The sequence below is a fragment of the Scyliorhinus canicula genome, chromosome 12 (genome assembly GCF_902713615.1).
Source record: "Scyliorhinus canicula chromosome 12, sScyCan1.1, whole genome shotgun sequence".
Classification (NCBI taxonomy): domain Eukaryota; kingdom Metazoa; phylum Chordata; class Chondrichthyes; order Carcharhiniformes; family Scyliorhinidae; genus Scyliorhinus; species Scyliorhinus canicula.
Genome location: NC_052157.1, coordinates 43,263,006 through 43,275,361, shown reverse-complemented (window position 1 = coordinate 43,275,361; position 12,356 = coordinate 43,263,006). Strand labels below are relative to the sequence as shown.

Here is a 12,356-nt window from a genome sequence, read left to right as displayed (position 1 = left end):
TGGGTATCTTCAGCACATGTAAGTTGACACACGATTACGACACATGATGTTACTGAAGAACAGATCATAAATAAAAAATGTCAGGGAATGATCATTGGGAGATTACAGTACTGTATTAGTGACAAGGGTCAGAAGACAAATCATTGCCAGGAATTTCACTCGCTATGAATGATTAGGTAAGAAGTTAGGTGATGGTAATTGGACAATGGAAGAGGGCGGCGTTGGAAAAAATGCTGCTGTCAACCACGTCAAAGAAAAAGACTGAAGAGGTCGAGAGGATGAGAAGTGTTCGTACTCTATGCTCAAGGAGATGTACATAGGACATCATTAGTGACTTTGACTACAGCCTTTCTTGCACTGGGCTGGGGAAGGGACCTTTATCAGTGTGTTTCAAAACTGGTGTTGTGGGAAAGATGGGCATAGATTTGGGAAGTGGCAATATGGTGTAGGATTTTGGAAAGAAAACAAGTTTGGAGTAGGGCAATAGCTTGGAAGGACAAAAGAGGTCAAGGTGGATTTTGTTTTTGAGGGGGTAGAGCAGTTATGATGGTGGGTTTCCAAAGAATTGGACAGAAAATTTTGAAAAGGGCACTTAGATGAAACAGTACAATTGTTCACTTTCTAGCCTAACTAATAGTCCTCACAGATAGCCAAGCAAAGATTTAACTAATCTAAATGCAATATTTTAACTAAAATGGAACATCTTGACAAAGTATTCGGCAAATCTTTTCTTATTCTTGGTGATAGAACAAAGTATGGTTTGATTATCACAACACTTTGACCGCATCACATCTTAGAAACTGGTACTGATTGAATATTGGATGCAGTTTTTTCACTAGTTTTTAAAAATTAATTGGTGGGATGTGGACGGACGTCACAGGTTAGGCATTTATTGTCCAGTTGCTCTTCAGGTGGGGTGAGTTGCCTTCTTGAACCGCTGCAGTCCCTGACGTTTAGGAACATGCACTGTGCTGTTAACAAGGAAGTTCCAGGATTTTGCCCCAGTGACGGTGAAGGAACAGCGACATATTTCCAAGTTGGGGTGGTGACTGACTTGGAGGGGAACCTCTAGGTGTTGGGGTTCCCATGTATCTGCTACTCTTGTCCTTCTAGATGGTCGTGGGCGTGGGTTTGGAAGGTGCTGTCTAAGGAATCTTGGTGGGTTACTGCAATGCATCTTGTAGATAGTACACACGGATGCCACTGTTCGTCGGTGGTGGAGGGTTTTTTGAATGTTTGTGGAAGGGGGAGCAATCAAGCAGACTGCTTTATTCTGGATAGTGTTGAGCTTCTTGAGTGTTGTTGGAGCTGCACTCATCCAGTCAACTGGAGAGTATCCCATTACACTCCTGACTTTGCCTTATGGATGGTGGACAGGCTTTGGGGGGACAGGAGGTGAGTTACTCGTCATAGCATTCCTAGCTTTTCACCTGCCTTGGTAGCCACAGTATTAATGTGGTAGTTTTGTTCAGTTTCTGATCAATGGTAACCCCAGCATCTTTCCAAGCAATATTTTGTACAGTGAATTTTTCTTAACCAATTTTAACAGTGAATCATGGCCAACACACTAAGGTACATCATAAATGTAAAATTTTACTAAACATAACCCTTGTTTGTTCTGAGTACCATTTTGCAGCGGACAGTTCCTCATGGTTCCTAATACAGCTCTGAGATGTATCGCCCAGTTCCAGATCTGCACAATGGTGCTTCCTGGTAGTTTCTCAAACTCCCGATTTCTGATGTAACTGGATATTACAATGGTTGCCCCATCGTGTCAATGGGACTCTAGAGAGAGCTGAACTCAAGGCTGTTCCAACTTCCCTTGCGACTAAATTCTTGTCAAAGTAGATAACAGAATAGAAGAATGGACGAGAATTTGGAACTTTGATGAGGAACGGCAAATTCAGAATATTAACGAGTAGATTTTGGTAAATCTCCCAAACCTGGATTAAACCAGATAGTGGTAATACTTAAAATAATAAAAATATGTTGAAAAGATTTACTCCACACAATATGAAAATGTTGAAATTGTATATATTTTGACCTATTGGATAAAATTACATCTAATTTGCAGCACAGAAGTCAGCCATTTATCCCAAACAGTGTTCATGCTCCCATCTTATTTCATCTAACCCTCTCCGTGCATCCCTCGATTCCTTTCTCCCTGATGTACTTATCTAACCTCTCCTGAAATGCATCTACGCTATTCACCTCAGCCACTCTTTGTGTCAGCGAGTTCTGCATTCTAACCACTCTGGATAGAGGTTTCTCCTGAATTTTTTATTGTGTTCATCAGTAGTTTTTTTTAATTTGTGGGGTCATGTTCAGTACAATAAAGGATGCAATGCTAAATTATTCCGAATGGAGATAGGCTAAAGTAGCTGGCACCTCTATGGAGCTGCAGCGGATTAGGTTTTCTGAGGTTCCTGAAATATCTGGGTTATTTCAGAAGACATGGACTAATAATGCGTTACTGTTCAATATCTCCAAAATGCTGCCACTTCTAATGGTAACACCTTTGAACAGAAGTTTCAGCCGTGTCAGCAAAAGTAACGAGTATTTACTTTCTTAATTTAGACACTTCCTGTACTGGTTAATTTGCAGTTAAATACGGTAAAGGATGCCAGGTATGGACATGCAGAAAACCCGGGCAATTTTAGGACTCAAAGTCAACAGAAACAGAAGAAAGCGCGTTCTGCCTTCCTAATGGAGCAGGGCATCAGGGACAGTGGCCACAGTAATGATTCCACCACCAATCTAATGGCTTTCATGAAACTTAAACCTCAGGATGTCCCGAACCAATTAAATGCCTAGTCACTGCTGCAAGTTGGGAAATATGACAACCAACATGCGCACATCAAGGTCTCGTAAACAGCAACGAGATAATTTTTGCAGCCATATTGGGTTGAATGTGTAAAAACAAAAAATGCCTATTCGCCAGCCTTGACTTCCCATGGCGATGGCAGGTATCCTGAAGGATGGCCCCACTGTGTCAGTGCATGTTAAAGGTCACTGCTGCTGTCATTTTCTCCATGCGGTATTGCTGTGCAGGAAGACATTCCCCCATGACATCACTCAAGCTTGTCGTGCCACACCCTAGATGCTTCAATGATGGCAGAGATATTTCTTTTTAATATGAGTACATAACCTAGGCTGATCCTTCAGTGAGGAAGTCTTCACTGTCAGAGGTACCTTTTTTTTTAGGGGTGAGAGATTAAACCTGTTGGCCCTCACAAGTGGGAGCAAAAGATTCCGTGGCATGATTTTGAAGAACGGCAGGGGAGTTCTCACCTGGTATCCCTCATCTGATACTGCTAAAATAAACTGGCCTGAATATTATGTTCGGGGCCCATCTGAAGTCAGCCTGGGCAAGAGCCAATGTGAAACCCGCCCAAGATCACATTGTTCATCCGAAAATAACGGCCATTAAGTGGCAAACGCGCACTGTAAAAGCCTGAGCACTGCTGGCAAGGGTGGGTGCTGAGTAAAGGGAGGGTTCAGGCTGGCGCTTCCAATGTGCTCCCTCAGGCAGACAGTCACTGCGGAACTGTCCGAGGGAGCTGCTGACCTGAAAAATATAAATAGCCAAGTTAAAACTCTGGCACAATCACACACAGACCTCAGTCCCCAAACATATTGGTTAATTTTATTTCAGCTCTGACCTCTCATCCCATCCTAGATCGAGATTGCAGCTTAAAAGTAAAGACCACCCGGCAATGGTAAAAGCAGACGGGCAACGCAAAATCCCAGTCAAATGGGGGCAGCATGGTGGCAGTGGTTAGCACTGCTGTCACAGCGGCAAGGATCCGGGTTCAATTCCAGCCTTGTATGACTGTCCGTGTGGAGCTGGCATGTTCTCCCTGCGTCTGTGTGGGTTTCCTCTGGGTGCTCCGGTTTCCTCCCACAGTTCAAATATATGCAGGTTAGGCGGATTGGCCATGCTAAATTGCCCCTCAGTGTCCAAATATGTGCAGCGCAGGTGGGGTTACAGGGATAGGATGGGGGAAGTGAGCCTAGGTAGGGTGCTCTTTCAGAGGGTCGGTGCAGATCTGATGGGCCAAATGGCCTCCTTCTGCTCTACAATTTTATGAATTGCAATTTGATTAATTTAAATCAGCTTCTTGATTGTCGGCGAGCGCACTTCCAACTTTCCACATGTGGCCACCGACTGAAATATCGCGCCAATGCGCAATGACATCGGAACGCACTTATGGGTCGGGTGCGTGCCCGACCAACATTAAATTCTGCCTATTATCCCGTCATTATCATGTTGGACGGGCCATACTGTACGCAAACTGGCTGCTGCTTTTCCCACAGTGTGACAGCGACGCCAGTTCAAAAAGAGAACTCAATTCCCGATAAAGTGCATTGGAACATCCTGAGACTGCGACAGCTGCCTATAAACAGGGGTGTGGTACGGAACCACACCAGAGTGCCGCTTTAACACCTCCTATTTAATGGATTTAAATATTCACCATGGGATGGTAAAAAGATAGGTGTTGATTGGCGGGTTGGGACTTGGCTCATTGATGACATCAATCAGAACTCGAGGGAAATCGCCTCGCAACCACTTGGGGCAGTGTGATGTGAGATGCAGCTGGCATGGAGATCTTGTCAAGTGAATCCTACTGACAATATTATGTGGGGCACAAGGGAAAATCTGGCCATGAGTTCCTGGAGTTTGAGTTCAGGCCAGATGGTAAGAGTTAACTGGAATGCCCGGAGCTCACGGTGTGGCTGGGAATCCAGAGCCTCGGGAGGTTAAGAGATGGCAGAGGGAAGGCCGGGTCCCAGGTTTCATGCAGCTGCTGTTGTGTATGTCTCTGAGCCAATGTCTCCATACTTCCAGAATGCCTTGATCCACTACAATTAGCATACAGTCACAACCGGTCCATAGCAGATGCCATTTCCCTGGCCCTACACTCATCCCTAGAGCATTTCGACAACAAGGACTCCCACATCAGATTCATATTTACTGACTACAGCTCCGCTTTCAACACCATAATCCCAGCCAAGCTCAGATCAAAGCTCCAAAACCTAGGACTTGGCTCCCCACTCTGCAACTGGATCCTTGACTTTCTGACCAACGGACCGCAATCAGTAAGAATGAACAACAACACCTCCTCCACAATAGTCCTCAATACCGGGGCCCCGCAAGGCTGGTAACTTAGCCCCCTATTGTACTCCCTGTACACACATGACTGCGTGGCAAAATTTGGTTCCAACTCTACAAGTTTGCTGACGATACGACCATAATGGGCAGGATCTCGAATAACGAGTCAGAATACAGGAGGGAGATGGAGAACCTAGTGGAGTGGTGCAGTGACAACAATCTTTCCCTCAATGCAAAACTAAAGAGCTGGTCATTGACTTCAGGAAGCAAAGTACTGTACACACCCCTGTCAGCATCAACGGGGCCGAGGTGGGATGATTAGCAGTTTCAAATTCCATGGGGTACACATCTCCAAAAATCTGTCTTGGTCCACCCACGTTGACGCTACCACCAAGAAAGCACAACAGTGCCTATACTTCCTCAGGAAAGTAAGGAATTTTGGCATGTCCACATTAACACTTACCAACTTTTACAGATGCACTATAGAAAGCATCCTATCTGGTTCATCACAGCCTGGTAATGGCAACTGCTCAGCCCAGGACCGCAAGAAACTTCAGAGAGCGTGAACACCGTCCAGTCCATCACACTAACCTGCCTCCCATCCACTGACTCCATCTACACCTCCAGCTGCCTGGGGAAAGCGGGCAGCATAATCAAAGACCCGTCCCACCCGGCTTACTCACTCTTACAACTTCTTCCATTGGGCAGGAGATACAGAAGTCTGAGAACATGTACGAACAGACTCAAAAATAGTTTCTTCCCCACTGTTACCAGACTCGTAAATGACCCTCTTATGGACTGACCTCATTAGCACTACACCCTGTATGGTTCATCCGATGCCAGTGCTTATGTAGTTACATTGTATACCTTGTGTTGCCCTATTATGTATTTTCTTTTATTCCATTTTCTTCCCGTGTACTTAATGATCTGCTGAGCTACTTCCGGTGGCGGAGATGAGTGAATGAGCCACACATTTGGTGGCTCTCACTCCGGCAGGATTTGAGGACCTGGTTCCCCGGTTTTGCGCTACTGTGGAGTGGTGGAAGGAGGTGCTGAGGAATGAGCCGAGCTGCATGGAACCGCGGGAGAGCAGAAAGCAGCGAAAACGGGAAAGGAAGGGACAAAGGCAAGGTGCAGGGGAAGCTGACCCGGGAGCAAAGATGGCGGACCTACGGACCTCGGACCCAGCGATCCACCAAGCGCTGGAAAACATGCTGCAGGTGATAAAAAGCAGTTTTGAATCGTTGAAGCGGGATAACTTGGACCCACTTCAGAAGGCAGTGGATCAATTGAACCTGAGATTGGATGCCCAGGACGAAAAAGTTAAGGAGCTGGGAGAGGCGGTGGAGGAGCAGGCGGACGCACAGACGATTGCTGTGCTAGAAGTCGATGGGTTGAAGGAGAGACAGAGAAGACTGCTGGTCAGAGTAGAGGAGCTGGAAAATAGAGCCCGCAGACAAAATCTGAGGATCATCAGCCTCCCGGAGGGGGATGAGGGAGCTGATTCCACAGGATTTGTGGCTGACCTGTTGATGCAGCTGATGGCTGAATCCTTTCTGCAACCGCCAGCGCTGGAGGGGGCACATTGGGTACAGGCGAGACAGGTGCGTCTGTGGGGTCCCCCCCCGTCCAATGGTGATCAGGTTCCACAGGTGTGCGGAGAAGGAGCGGGTGTTGCAGTGGGCAAAGAGCGCTAAGAGCAGCACATGGAATAACAGTGTTCTTCGCATTTATCAGGACCTAAGCCAGGAGGTGGCCAGGCGTCGGCATCAAGCAGCATTTAAACAAGTTAAGGAGGTTTTATTTAAAAAGCACGTGAAGTTTGGTCTGCTCTTCCCGGCCCGTCTTTGGGTCACTCATCAGGACCAACACCACTACTTCTCCAAGCCCGAAGAAGTGATGGACTTCGCTAGGGATCAGGGGCTGGTCCCGAAAAAAGGACACACGACCACAAGTTAGGGTCAGAGAATTATTGTTTGGGGGGATGCAAACTGTGCCTGTACTGATGGTCGACTGTTTACTGCTTTAAAGGTGCCATATGTTGTATTTTTGGCAGCTTTTGCCTACGGGGGGTGCGGGGAGAGGGGATCCCCCTGTCGTATGCTTTTTTTCTTTCTTTTGTTTTCTCATTTTTTTGCTGTTGTTGGTACCTTTCATCGTGTTCTTTGGGTGTGTTGGAGCCTTCGTTGTAACATAAAGGTGGCCGGTAAGCAATGGGGATTAAAGATGTTGGTTGGGGTTTTTATATCTATAGTTTTTATGTTTGTTTCGGGTGGGTGATATACAGGTACTGTGTTACTGTGCTGCTATTTTATTAATGCTCAGAAAGGGACATGGGCTAACACTTATCTGTGTACACAGCTGGAAATGTATTGTACCCGGAGCAGCCTCACGGTGCTGTTTGATGTCTCCATTTCGTGTGATCTTTACCATTTTAGTGAGACTGCTCCAGTGGGTCGGAGTAGGGATGGTGCGTTGATGAGTGGGGAGATGAGGTCGGAGAAACAGTGGGAGTGAGACAAGTGGGCGCCGGAGGGATGTGTCACCGGGCTAGCAGATTGGTTAGTCAAGGGAGTCAGGTGGGGGGTGTGAATACAGCCAGTAGATGGCAGGGGTGGGGTTATCAGGAGATGTTGCTGGGGGGGGGGGGGGGGGGGAGTTATTCTGCTGACGTGGGAGGGGTCTGAAATAGATTATGGAGAGGAGGTCGGGGGTGGAGGCGGCCAAGAGGTGAGCCAAGAGCGGCGCAGCGCATGGACCGTGGGTGGGCCCAAGAAAGGTTATGGCTGACCAGTGTTTGGGGGGAGGGGGGGTGCCCCCCAACCAGGCTGATCACCTGGAATGTCACAGGACTAAATGGGCCAGTCTAAAGGGCATGTGTGTTCACGCACTTACAGGCTCTAAAGGCGTATGTAATTGTGTTGCAGGAGACACATTTGAAAGTGTCTGACCAGACTAGGCTAAGGAAGGTCTGGATCAGCCAGATCTTCCACTCCGGCTTGGACTCTAAAGTCCAGGGGGGTAGCAATTATAATCAATAAGCGGGTTCAATTTGAGGCGGAGGGCGTAATCACTGACGGCGGGGGCAGATTCCTTATGGTAAGGGGCAAGGTGGAGGGGAAGAGAGTGGTGCTGGTAAACATATATGCTCCGAATTGGGATGACGCTGACTTTATTAAAAGAGTGCTGGGGAAAATCCCAGATCTAGACTCACGCAAGGTTGATTGGGGGGGGGGGCTTTAATATGGTCCTCGACCCGGGGCTAGACCGGTCACGTCCCAGAACGGATAGGCTCCCAGCAATGGCAAGGGAGCTGAAAGGGTTCATGGAGCAAATGAGGGCCGTGGACCCATGGAGAGCCAGACAGCCGACGGGAAGGGGCTATTCGTTCTACTCGCATGTTCATAAAGTATGCTCTAGGATTAATTTCTTTATCTTGAGCAGGGGCTGTGTAGGGGAGGTAAAGAATACGGAATACTCAGCGATCACTATTTCGGACCATGCCCCACATTGGGTGGACCTGCAGGTCGGTGGGGCAAATTAACAACGCCTGCAATGGAGATTAGACATACGATTGTTGTCGGAGGAGGGGATATGTGAGAGACTGCAGAAGTGTATGCAAAATTACTTGCATGTGAACGATACAGGGGAGGTTTCAGCAGCGACCCTGTGGGAGGCGCTGAAGGCAGTAGGGAGGGGGGAGCTGATCTCAATTGGGGCTCACAGGGATAGGGAGGACAGATTTGAAATGGATAGATTGGTTAAGGAGATCCACCAGATAGACGAGGAGCATGCGGGGTCCCCGGGGGAGGACCGACTCAGGGAAAGACAGAGACTGCAGGTGGAACTGGGGGTGCTATCCACGAGTAGGGCCGTGGAACAACTTAGGAAGGCAAGGGGAGTGGTGTATGAGCATGGGGAGAAGGCCAGCAGATTGCTAGCGCAGCAACTCTGGAAGCGGGAGGCAGCCAGGGAAATAAGTAGTGGTGGATGGGGAGGGGAGCAGAGTGGAGGACCCGCCAGGACTGAATATGGTATTTTGGGAATTTTATAGTCAGCTTTACACTTCAGAACCCCCAGAGGAGCCGGAGGAGATGAAACGGTTCCTGGATGGACTAACCTTCCCAAAAGTAGACAGAGGGGCTAGTGGACAGGCTGGGGGCCCCGATTAGAGCAGAGGAGGTACTGGGGGGCCTAAAGGCCATGCAGTCAGGGAAAGCCCCGGGACCGGATTGATACCCAGTAGAGTTTTACAAAAAGTTCCCGGAGATACTGGGACCGGTTCTGACCAGGGTTTTTAATGAGGCAAGGGACAGAGGGACCCTGCCTCCTACGATGTCGCAAGCCATCATCTCGCTGATATTAAAGAGGGACAAGGATCCGGAATCCTGCGCGTCATACAGGCCAATCTCCCTGATTAATGTAGATGCCAAGCTCCTGGCCACGGTCCTGGCGATTAGAATGGAGGACTGCGTACCGGAGGTGATTGGGGACGACCAAACAGTGTTTGTTAAAGGCAGGCAGCTGACAGCCAATGTGAGAAGATTGCTTAATGTGATTATGATGCCCCCGATGGGCGTGGAGGTAGTGGTGGCAATGAACGCTGAGAAGGCCTTCGACCGGGTGGAGTGGGACTATCTGTGGGAGGTTCTCGGACGGTTTGAGTTCGGGGAGGGACTGGTTAACTGGGTCAGACTATTGTACCAGGGCCCAAAAGCTAGCGTAAGAACGAACAGGATAATGTCAGACTACATTGCGGGATCAGACAGGGATGCCCACTCTCCCCGTTGCTGTTCGCCCTGGCCATAGAACCGTTGGCGATTGCGCTGAGAGCTGCAAAGGGGTGGAGGGGGGGGGGGGGGGGGGGGGGGGTTAGAGCACAGGGTCTCTCTCTATGCGGATGACCTGCTCCTGTACGTGTCGGACCCACTGGCCGGGATGGAAAATATACTGGAAACATTGAGGAAGTTTGGCCAATTCTCAGGGTACAAATTAAATATGGCCAAGAGTGAGATGTTTGTAGTGAAGGCAAGGGGCCAGGAGAATAGGCTGAAGGAGCTGCCATTTAGGCTGGTTGAGGAAAGTTTCCGGTACTTGGGGGATACAGGTGGCACGGGACTGGGGCAGGTTACATAAGTCAAATTTGACTAGAGTGGTGGAACAAATGAAGAGGGAGTTTCGGAGATGGGATGCACTCCCGCTATCACTTGCGAGGAGGGTGCAGACGGTAAAGATGACAATCCTCCCTAGATTCCTGTTCATTTTTCAGTGCCTCCCGATCTTTATCCCACAGTCCTTTTTCAGACGGACCGGAAAATTATCATGAGCTTTGTTTGGGCGGGAAAATCCCCGCGGGTGAGGAGGGCGATGCTTGAAAGGAGCCGCAGCGAGGGGGGGGGCTGGCATTGCCGAGTCTGATCAACTACTACTGGGCAGATAACATAGCCATGATAAGGAAATGGATGGCGAGTACGAGGTCTATCTGGGAGCGGGTGGAGGCGGCTTCGTGCAGGGGCACCAATTTGGCAGCCCTGGTCACGACTCCCCTACCGCTATCGCCGGCCAGGTACTCCACCAGCCCGTTAGTGGGGGGCAGCCTGTGGATTTGGGGCCAGTGGAGGAAGCATATAGGGGAGGTGGGTGCGTCGGTCTGGGCTCCAATTTGTGATAACCATCGATTTACCCCCGGGGACATGGATGGGGGGTTTTGAACATGGTGGCGGGCGGGGGTGAGGAGGGTGGGCGATATGTTCCTGGAGGGGAACTTTGCGAGTTTGAGGGAGTTGGAGGAGAAAGCTGGGCTGGAAAGAGGAAATGACTTTAGGTACTTACAGGTGTGAGACTTTGTACGCAGACAGGTCCCATCCTTCCCACGCCTCCCGCCAATAGGGATTCAGGACAGAATAGTTTCTAGAGGAGAAGGAGGAGAGGGTAGAGTCTTGGATATTTACAAGGTGCTCATGAAGGGGGAAAGAGTCCCAGGCGGAAGAGCTGAAACTCAAATGGGAGGAGGAACTCGGCAGATGTTGGAGAACGGGGTCTGGGCGGAAGCCCTGAGTAGGGTAAACTCAACCGCAACATGTGCCAGGCTCGGCCTGATTCAATTTAAGGTCATTCACCGGGCCCACATGACGGTGGCTCGGATGAGCAAATTCGTTGGGGTAGAGGACAAGTGCGCTAGATGCGCGGGAGGACCAGCGAACCACGTTCACATGTTTTGGGCATGCCCTAAGCTTAGTGGGTACTGGGAGGGATTTGCGGGGGTCATGTCCCGGGTGCTGAAAACGAGCGTGGTGATGAGTCCAGAGGTGGCGATTTTCGGGGTTTCGGAAGACCCGGAGTCCAGGAGGAGAAAGAGGCCGATGTTCTGGCCTTTGCTTCCCTGATAGCCCGGCGGCGAATACTGCTGGCATGGAGGGACTCAAAACCCCCCAAGACCGAACTATGGCTTTCGGACAGGTCAAGTTTTCTGGGTATGGAAAAAATCAAGTTCCCCTTGAGGGGATCTGTATTGGGGTTTGTCCGAGGGTGGCAACCATTCATCGACTTCTTCGCGGGAGAGTGAACGTCAGCTTGGGGGGGGGGGGGGGGGGGGGGGGTTGCAGATTAGAGTAGAGTAGGAGGGATAAATAGGCAGGTAGTGTCTATGGGAGAGGAGCGGGTATGTGCATTATGGTTTGGTTGAAGTGCTGGTTTTCCGTTGATGTTTGCATATTTCTGTAATGTGTAACTGTTTACAATGCCAAAAAATACCTCAATAAAATTGTTTGTAAAAAAAAAAATGATCTGTTGAGCTGCTCTCAGAAAAAAACTTTCCACTCTACCTCGGTACACATGACAATAAACAAAACCAATCCAATCCAATCTAATGTGCAACAGCAGCAGCAATAGCAGTAACCCTCCTATCCAGCTCCCCTAGTGTAAAACAAAATACAGACCGCCCAATGCCCTGCCCACAACTTCCTCATAAACAGGCTTAAGGTTCTCTAAATCTAAAACAGAATCAATATCCCCAAACACCCTACTGTGTTTGCTCGCCGGATATTAATTTCTTGGCTGTGATGGCCTGAGGATGTGAAACACTGTATAGTGTTTGTATTGCCTGCTGGCAGCATTCCATCAAATGCACAGCATAGAAACAGGCCATTTGGCCTATGCCATCTATGTTGGTGTTTATGGGGGGAGGCACAAGCTTCTCCGCATCCTTTTTGATCACGCTATGTCAAACAATGACGAGAAAGAA

At 49.0% G+C, this 12,356-nt stretch overlaps 1 protein-coding gene across 6 annotated transcripts in view; it reads right to left on the bottom strand.

The window, feature by feature from the left end:
* The window catches only part of zgc:158785 (uncharacterized protein LOC791214 homolog), a 51,223-nt gene that overhangs the window by 16,212 nt on the left and 22,655 nt on the right, over positions 1-12,356 (bottom strand). Inside the window, exon 4 of one of the 6 annotated variants that reach the window (XM_038814458.1) lies at positions 3,292-3,568. The exons of the other annotated variants lie outside the window; for them this stretch is intronic. The gene's annotated coding sequence lies outside the window, so the exon portion shown is untranslated. The remainder of the gene's footprint in view (positions 1-3,291; positions 3,569-12,356) is intronic. 6 annotated transcript variants of the gene reach the window in all.